The sequence below is a fragment of the Megascapheus bottae genome, chromosome 13 (genome assembly GCF_031878675.1).
Source record: "Megascapheus bottae isolate mThoBot1 chromosome 13, mThoBot2.hap1, whole genome shotgun sequence".
Classification (NCBI taxonomy): Eukaryota; Metazoa; Chordata; class Mammalia; order Rodentia; family Geomyidae; genus Megascapheus; species Megascapheus bottae.
The window spans coordinates 58,378,640-58,387,980 of NC_143521.1; the positions used below are offsets into that span (position 1 = coordinate 58,378,640).

Genomic DNA, 9,341 nt, shown 5'->3' on the forward strand with positions numbered 1-9,341 from the left:
GCTGGCAAGCCCTTGCCCTGAGGAAGGAGGCCTGGCCCACAGGCACAGGGCCCACACGCACACGGACACTAGGCAGGCAGAGACGGTCCAGCATTCACAGACCACGACTGGGAAGCAAGCTCTCCATACTACCCCGCACCTCCATTTTTTTGCAGACTTGGATGGCTTTGGGGTGTCACACCCTGTTTTGGGCAGCCCCACCCAGACCCCACAGTGTTCTGAGCACCCAGAAAGGCCAACCAGGCTCAGGAGACCAAGAAAGGCAGCAGTGGGCCACCCCCCAGCCACCTGCGGACAGGAACAATAATTAGGTGGAGAGAGAGTGACACTGGAAACACTTAGCCCTTGCGCTGTGGTTTGAGTGACACCCACCGCCACACTATGGAACCTGTCCATTACCCTAACTCCCCACCCCAGCAGGCAGGTGGGTGGGGCTGACATTTGCTCCCTCCTCTTCCAGACCCCCACCATGCAAAATACACCCTACCTCTCCCGTGACTCCCAGGGTCTTAGAAGGGTCGGGTGGGCAGCGAGCGTTCATGGAAAGACGCTCCTGTGCCCCAGGCCGAGGGAAGTTGCAAGAGCTCTGCGGCCCACAGTCACTTCCAAATCTAGTGTCACAGAACTACAGCGGGAGGGAGCAAGAATGGAAGGCAGGCTCCCCCCTCAATCCCGTCTCCCCGCCCCCTTCTCCCTCTCCTCCCTCCTCCAGACTTTACCAGTGGGGCCTCTGGGGCAGGGTAGGGTGGTGATTGCTATGTTTTTGTTCTAAGCCTTGAGAACTTTTGACTCTTAAAACTATGTGCCTGTTCAGCTATGTTAAAAATGAAACAAAATACGATACTTCACCAATAAGAATATCATGTTAAGTAGTGAATGCTCAAACATCTGGGGTCCGGCCACAGACCTCCCCTGTAATACACACGCTGGACACGCAGAACCGTGCGCACCATACTATCCCCCCCGTAACACACACACACACACACCCTGCATGCAGAACTGTGCACAGGACCGAAGGGGACTCTGAAACCCACAAAGCTGGGTATACACCTAGGGTTAGCCGTTCTGGGTTTTTAGTTTGTCTGCCTCGGTGCCCTGGGGCCCTGACCAGCCCCTCCAGCCATCCTTCAGTCCTCTGCTTTGTCCTCCAGAGTCTCTAAATTGTTGTCCTGGTGCGCCAACCCAGGATAGTGACCCTCCTACCTCACCTCTGCCTCCTCCCAGCTGGGACACACACAGGTACCACCGTACCTGGCTGGGCTGCTTTCGTGCTTGGGATTTGTTGGCTGCTGCCGTTTTGATTTTGTTCTTGAAGTGCTGGGAACAGGGCCCAGGCACTAGAGTGCCTCACACACACACCGACGACCGCTGAGCCCCTTCCCCAAACCCAGCCCAGATTCTGAAATGCATTTCAGCCCTTGTCATTTCACACAGGAAAAGAAAACCTATCAAACACACCACCTACAGTCCAAGCAGGACTCCATCCCGAGTCTGCCCCTGACTGAATGCACACACACACACACACACCGCACACTGCCACGGAGGACTTGATGAACACGGGCTTGCCGTGGCCCCAGAGCTTGCTTCGAGGTTGTGAACTAAGGGCTGACAGAGAGGATGGCTTCCAGCACCAGTTACGGCTGAGAACAATGCGGTCAGGGGCTGGTGCAAAGGACGGGCTGTGTATCGTCAAAGCAGAGGCAATGTGTCCTGCGGCAGGGCAACGGGAGTGACGCTGGCAACTTTGAAAATGTCTGGACAGCCAATGGCTTCCTTTGGGGGCTTTGAAACCCCACCACCCACAGTCCTGAGGCTGAATGCGGCTCCCACCTGTGCACTCAGTTGCTGTGGAGGAAGGTACAGCGCAGGAGATGAAGATGTCAGGAAAGCAATCTGCCCCTGGAAGCCGCAGCAAGGACCCAGGAAAAAGAGGAGGGGGATGATGATGAAGAGGAGGAGGAGGAAGAGGACGACGACGACGACTCTGAGGAGGAGGAAGAAGCAAAAGACAAAGGTTCCAGCGAAGAAATCTATGCCAGATACTCCAGCCAAATACGTACAAAAAAACAAACCAGAATGGAAGACTCAAAACTAATGACACCGGGCTGGGAGTTTGGCCTAGTGGCAGAATGCTTGCCTAGCATGCATGAAGACCAGGGTTTGATTCCGCAGTGCCACATACATAGAAAAAGCCAGAAGTGGTGCTGGGGCTCAAGTGGTAGAGCTCTAGCCTTGAGAAAGTCCAAGGACAGTGCTCAGGCCCTGAGCTCAAGCCCAGGACTGGCAAAAAAAACAAACACAAAAAAGGACACCAAGATCAAAACATCAAGAATCCTTAAAAAAAGGGAGGGGATGGGGGAGGGGGGAACTACTAAAACACCAAAAGGCCCCAGATGAGTAGAAACATGAAAGCAAAAGTGCAAGCAACTCTAGAGAACGGTACTGCTCTCCCCAACGCTGGAGCTAAGTACGTCTGTGAGGGGAAGCATGCTTCCAGCGCTGGCGGCGGCGAAGGCTGGGGAAGAAGGCAGTTTCGGGGCTTGTTGGGAGTCCATTTCTGTAAGAGCTGGTATCTGGCTGCCCTTTTTATCATGGGAAGTGGGCACTCTCCCTACTGTGTTGGATAAATGCTGTTTAGGCTCCACTGCCAAGAAATGTGTCGTCCAAAATGCCCTTTTCGCTCTTAAAGTTGGAACTCCACCCTGTGCCTGGATTTCAGTCTGTATGGAATGTTACGATGAGAAGTGATGGCTAGGTGTGGAAATGGTGGGGACACAAAAAGCACGTGGGAAATCAACTCAGTGTTTTACTAAACACACACCCCCTCGACAGGATCAAAGGTCACCCCTGGTCTTCAGACTGATGACATCACCAGGTGTCATTCTGCTGTCCCCATGCACCTGACTCTTCAGGGACCATACATGTTATTTTTCTTGCAGTTCTGGGGCTTGAGTTCAGGGCCTCAGGCTCGCTAGGCTGGCCTCTGCCACACGAGCCCTCCAGATCCTTGCGAGGCAGGGCATTTCTCCGCACTGGTTGAATGGAACTGCCATCCTCTGTTGGATGCTTCCCCCACAGCTGGCATGCTAGGCGTGCTTCTCACGGCCAGCTCTTTCTGAAGCCCTCACGGCCTCCTGGACGTCCTGACAAGAGGCAGTGGGCATTGGTGGTGTGCAGGAGCTCCCTTCGGTCACCTCCTGGACGACCCAGGTGGCACCTTTGAGAGCAGGAAGTGTTAGGCATGGACATGCCTGGTGCTGGCAGCCTGAGCAGGATTCTACTATCTCTTCTTCCCAGCCCAGCTGCCTGCCCTGGTCCCCAGCTGGCATCCGGCAAAGAAACAACAGAGTAGGCTGGGAACCAAAGCTCCCTGCAGTCACTGTCAGGGAACAAGGTCCTGACCACACCTGGACTTCTGCCCAAGGTGGAAGTCACTTCTGGCTCTGTAACACAATACGGACATCCTTGTGTGCCACGAAATCCATCATGTAAGAAGACATAGCCTCCGGTGTGCACATGGAGACGTCACGTAAGAAGGCCCTGCCCTACCTGAGCACACAGAGACATCATGTAAGAAGGCCTGGCTTCGGGCCGGGAGTTTGGCCTAGTGGTTAAAGTGCTTGCATAGCATGCATGAAGACCCGGGTTCGATTCCTCGGTACCACATATATAGAAAAAAGCCGGAAGTGGTGCTGAGGCTCAAGTGGTAGAGCTCTAGCCTTGAGAAAGTCCAAGGACAGTGCTCAGGCCCTGAGCTCAAGCCCAGGACTGGCAAAAAAATAAATAAAAAAAAAAGAAGGCCTGGCTTCATGTGTGCACATGGAGACATCATGTAAAAAGGCCCAGCTCCACCTGTGCACACGAAGACGTCATGGAAGAAGGCCTGACTCCACCTGTGCACACGAAGACGTCATGGAAGAAGGCCTGACTCCACCTGTGCACATGGAGACCAGGTGCTCGTGTTCCTGGACCTTGTTCCTCCAGCAGCTGCTGCTCCTGCCCAGGACGTCAGAGCCCCGCAGGGAAAGCTGGTGAAGAAGAAGGGAGACTGGGATGCAGGACATGTCAGAAAAGAGGGCCAGGGAAGACTGCTGAGAAGCCAGGAGCCCAGGGGCCCGCTGCTCCCTAGTGCAAGGTCACCGCCTCCAGACCCTGACCTTGGCCCTCCCCAGTGAGAATGTGCGGAAGGAAAGGCAGGCTCCCCAGGAAGTAAACAGGCAAAGGGACTCCAAAGGCCCCGTGGTGCACAAGTGGTCATTTTTCTTACAGAAGACTATGATCAGATATGACAAGCCAGCGCAGTGGCTCACGCCTGTCATCCTGCCTGCTCAGGAGGCTGAGATCTGACAAGCCCAGGCACTAACGTCTGTGAGACTCATCTCCAATGACCACTAGAAAACCGGAAATGCCGCCAGGGACAGCGTCCAAACCCAGAGTTCAAGCCCCACAACCCGGAAACAAAAAAGACTATGACAGGTGTTGGAGGCTCACGCCTGTAACCTTAGCTACTCAAGAGGCTGAGATCTGAGGATAGGGGTTCAAAACCAGCTCACGCATAAAACTCCTGAGATTCTTATCTCCAATTAACTACCAGAAAACCGAAAATGGAGCTGTGACACCAGGTGGTAGAGTGCTAGCCTTGAACAAAAAGCTCAGGGACCGTGCTGGGCCCTGAGTTCAAGCCTCATGACCAAAAAGAAAAAGCCAGATGCACTCCCCCCCTCCCTCCCGTGCCTGTTAGGCAAGAGCTTTACCAGCCTCCGGGCTTTGGTGTTGCTTGTTTAAGATAAGATCTCACTAGTTTGTAACCAGTCTAGCCTCAAACCAAAATCCTCCTATGGAGTCTCGAGTACAGCTTGATGAGAGGCGTTAGGCTGGGACTCCTGCCAACTCCCCTCCCCCTGACAGCCCAGCCCTTACATCCCTAGCTCTCATTCGGCTGGCCTAACCGCCACTCAACTTGGCCCAGCCCTAATTGTTAATGAACCATTCGCTGTAATTTTTTGGCAGCACAATATTTTACAAGTTAAAAAACAATCCCATTATATTCATAATACTAAAAAAAAAAATCTCTTGAGTAAGGAAGACAAGGTGTTACTCACAACCAACACCCGTTTAGAAATGAAGAAACTGAAGTTCAGAGGACTTTGGCTTAAGCAGAGCCAAGTTTAAAACCAAGCTCCCTGCCCCAGAAGAATGAGAGAAAGTTAACCTCAGTGCCAAAAAAGATTCTGAGGGAAGCAGCCATGAGAAACAAACGGGGACTTGACACAAAAAAATAAAAATCAGGGCGGGGAATGTGGCCTAGTGGTAGAGTGCTTGCCTAGCATGCACGAAGACCTGGGTTCGATTCCTCAGTACCATATACATAGAAAAAAGCCGGAAGTGGTGCTGAGGCTCAAGTGGTGGAGAAAGTCCAAGGACAGTGCTCAGGCCCTGAGTTCAAGCCTAGGACTGGCAATAAATAAATAAATAAAAAAGAAAAGAAAAGAAAAGAAAACCCCAGACAAGGTGGGGGGGAGATACACCAAATACTAGAAAACATTTACTCTGAGCATCGAGGACACCGGATGATTTCTAGAATCATCATGATCTGGAAAAGGAAATGTATCACGGCTCCGGGAGGGCTCAGAAACTCTACCATCCTGAGGAGACAGGGTCCCTCCCCCAGGGCCTGGCCAACTGTTAGCCCTGGCTCCAGGTAGGCTCTTAGGCAAAGGCAAGAGAACAAATGTAAAGGAAAAGCAGTGTTGAGATCTGCTCCTCCACTCCCACCCAGCCCCAGGGACCCCACAGCCCCATCCCCTACCCCCACACCCTTCTACAACACACCCTTTTTCCTTTAATCCACACACAAATCAAGCACGCTACAAATTAAAACTTCTCAGATTAGCACAAGCACAAACTAGTTAAGTTTCCGTTTAAATATTAATAAAAGCTTTTTTAAAAAAATAAATAAAACCCAGTAGTTTAAAGACACCCCCCCCAAGATAAGATGTTCTAGCAAAACAATCCTCCAGACCACAGCTTTTTTTTAATGAAGAAAAGAATGGAAATAAAAAAGACACAAACCATCCTGATTTAAACAAAAACTGCAGTTCACTAGCGTCCCTAATTGACCAATAACCAATATCATCTATTTTTAATCCCCGTCATCATCAGAATAGCAGAGAAAATTGTGTGTCCTTCTACAGACAGACATGTGACTTGAAACTCAAACACATAAAATTCCCACCTTAATGAATGGACAGACTGAAAAAGACCTGGGATTTTTCAAGAAGCAGTTGCTGTACTCCTTTAGAATTTGGGCCCCTGCTGGGTCACTATGATGCAACTTTTTTGTAAGTAGCAATTTTAAACAGCTAAAGCCAAATATCTCTAGCTCGGGGCACTCTCAAAATTCCATTTATTTCAGACTTCTCCAAACAAAATCTCTATTATCTATTATAGATGGGGATGGAGAGAAGCCTGCAGTTGGCAGACTTCACAGACAGCTGAAAGACCAACAAAACGCTCCAGAAAAAGAACGGCAGCTGATGACTTTGTTAAGGAAGCCAAACCAGCTTCGTGCGACGCAATGCCTGTACGGCAAGGGAAAACAGACAGACACGAAGCACGTACAAGGCAATGCCACAAAGCTGCTTACAGCCCCACCTGGTCCCCACTATCCACGGTGGCAGTCCACAGAGCCAGCATGAGAAAGAGAAACTAGAAGGGCCCGAAAGGAACATCCTCTCCAGAGCCCATCTGCAAACCCCTCCTGGCCTCTGCTGTATCCGGTTAAAGGAATGGAAGGTTTAGGGCTGGGAAAGTAAGTAGACAGACACGATCTCGTTTAAGGCCCTCTGCGGAAAGAAAGTCCACTGAGGTAGCCATCCAGAGCTAAAATCCAACTCAATGGGTTCTAAATAAAGTACTCTGAACTCCGCAACAAATGCTTGCACGTCATCCCCACATCATCATCATCACCCCCTTGGAGAGTGGGGAGCTCGCTCGGCCTCTACCTGCCCCAGGTACAGAGTGGGAACTCAGACCTGAGCTCTTCCCAGGCATTCCAGCACTGCAGTTAACCCCAAACTGCCCAAAGCCAAGCGGCAGTGAAGCCCATGAGCTCCTGCAGGAAGAGGCCTACCTCTGGGAGAGATCCAGAGGAATCTTACTAGCAAATGGAAACTGACAGAAGAAAGGATCAAGAGAGCTTCCAGAGGAGCTGTAGCGTAGGGGCAGAGGAAAAACGAGGGGCCGATAAACAGGGTGGGCCTGAAAGGGTTTTGTGCGAGTGATCTAGACCTCACTCTTGTTTAGAAGAAATGCCAGGCCATGTGTTAACACTCCTCCTTCCCACTGCTCTTCAAACAGAAAAGCTGGCCAGGCTGACGCCTGTCTGTCATCCCAGCAACCCAGGAGGTTGAGATCTGAGAATCTCAGAAACCAGCAGGGCAGCCAAGTCGGAGACTCATCTCCAGTGAACCACCAGCACAGAAACCCCAAGGGGAGGTGCGTCTGAGGGTAGAGGACCAGCCTCCAGTGGAAGAAGATAAGAGGCAGTCCCTGGGCTCGGGTTCCACCGGCGTCAAGGGCAGGGGAGGGGGCTGGGGTCTTATCTGACCTGGCCTGGCCCTGGAAAACGGCCAGGCCTGGGTGCGGGGTGAGGACGGCGGCCCCAGGACGCCCTCCAGGCCGGGACCCCCTCCCGGAACCCTCCCGCCCGCTCGGCCTGCCTCAGTCTGACCTTGGCCTCCTTCCCTGGGTGTGTATTTTCCAGCCCGCCGAGCCCCCGGACAGTGTCCCCCGCTCTCCAGGCACTGAGCGCTGCGAAGTGAAATCTGCTCTTTCTCATACATTTTCCCCCCCTTTCCCAGTCCTAACGGAAGAAACCACACAGCGCCCGGGCAGAGGAGCCCGGCCCCCTCCCATCACAGCCGGCTTCCCGGGCCGGGCGGCGGGGCAGGAAACGCTGCGCCCCCGGGGTGCGGCCGCGCGCAGGGGGGCACCCGCCGCCCCCTCGGGGGGGACCCGGCCCGGGGTGGGGACGGGGCCTCGCAGCCGCAGCTCCGGTTTAACCAGGACGACGGTAAATCAGAGGGCCGGTGACGACAGTCGATGCCGGCCGACTGCGCCCAGGGCGCACGGCAGGGCGCGGCGGAGACCCCGTCTCCACGGACCCCGAGGGCGAGGCGGGGCCCCCACGCCGGGCGCGGCGCGCGGCCCACGCTGTCACCCGGGGCAGCGGCGCCCCGCGGGCGGACGGTCCGCGCGCGGGTCCCCGGGGCGCCGCCGCTCGGCCGCACGAGGGTCTGGGCCCGCGCCGGGCCCCCCGCGCCAAGTGGCCGGGACCTCCGGGGCCTCGGTGCCAGCCCCGGGGAGAGACAAAGCCGCGAGCCCCGGGGGAGCCCCGGACCCCGGCCGCGGCGCGCAGGGCGGTGGCCGCCCCGGGACCCCGCCAGGCCGCCGCGCGGAGCCGGCGCTCCCGACCGCGCCCTGCCCGGACCCCGGCCGACGCCAGCCCCGACGCGCGGGCCGGAGACCCCGGAGAGTCCGGGACCCCCGTCTTCGCCCCGAAACTGCCGGGTCCAGGGACGCCCAGGCGCCGTGCGGAGCCCCGATCGCGGGTCCCGCCCTGCCCGAGGTCCCCGCCGGACGCCGGTCCGGGACCCCCGCCGCCCGCTCACCTCGGGCCTCCGGGTGGCCTGCTCACTCCAACCCTGGCCGCCAGCCGACCGGAGCGCAGCCGCACCGGAACCGCGGCGGCCGCCTCAACAATGGAGCCCCGGGGCGGGGCCCTGCGCCGCTCTCCGAGTCGCCCTCAGCCGGGATCCGCGCCGAGCTGCTCCCGGCGGCGGAGCGGCGGCCGGAGGACACTGCGCAGGCGCGCCCCGGCCCCGCCCACCGCCGTCGCCCCGCCCCGCCCGCCGCCGGGCCACGCCCCCCGGCCAATGGGAGAGGAGCTGCCCGGAGGGGGCGTGGCCTGGGGAGACAAAGGGAGGTGGGGCGGGGCCGGGGGCGGGGGAGGACCCCGCGGGGAGAGGGGGCGCGGGTGGCCCTACTCGGGTGTCACTGGACGCCCGCCTGGACTGGGCAGTCAGGGCGCCTTCCCAGCCAGACCTAGGCTTACAGGGCTGAGGGCGGGGCCAGGACTGCCTTACAGGAAGGGAAACTGAGGCTCAGGTCCTCCTGCCGCGTGGCTGGGGCCCCGCCAGCCTCCATCCTGAGGGTCGGGGGGGTTGGGGGGGCCCCGGCCGGCGGGCCATGCCCCCCTCCTCCCCGGCCTGAGGTTTCGCGCTGGGCTGCTCTGTCCCTGCCCGGAGGGGACTGGAGCCGGAGGCCCCCTCCTCTCTGGG

At 56.6% G+C, this 9,341-nt stretch overlaps 1 protein-coding gene across 2 annotated transcripts in view; it reads right to left on the bottom strand.

Moving 5' to 3' along the window:
- Afap1 (actin filament associated protein 1) overlaps positions 1-8,825 on the bottom strand; it is a 70,715-nt gene extending 61,890 nt beyond the window's left edge. For both annotated transcript variants that reach the window (XM_090343872.1, XM_090343871.1), the window contains exon 1: positions 8,673-8,825. The gene's annotated coding sequence lies outside the window, so the exon portion shown is untranslated. The remainder of the gene's footprint in view (positions 1-8,672) is intronic.
- Between the last annotated feature and the right edge of the window lie 516 nt (positions 8,826-9,341).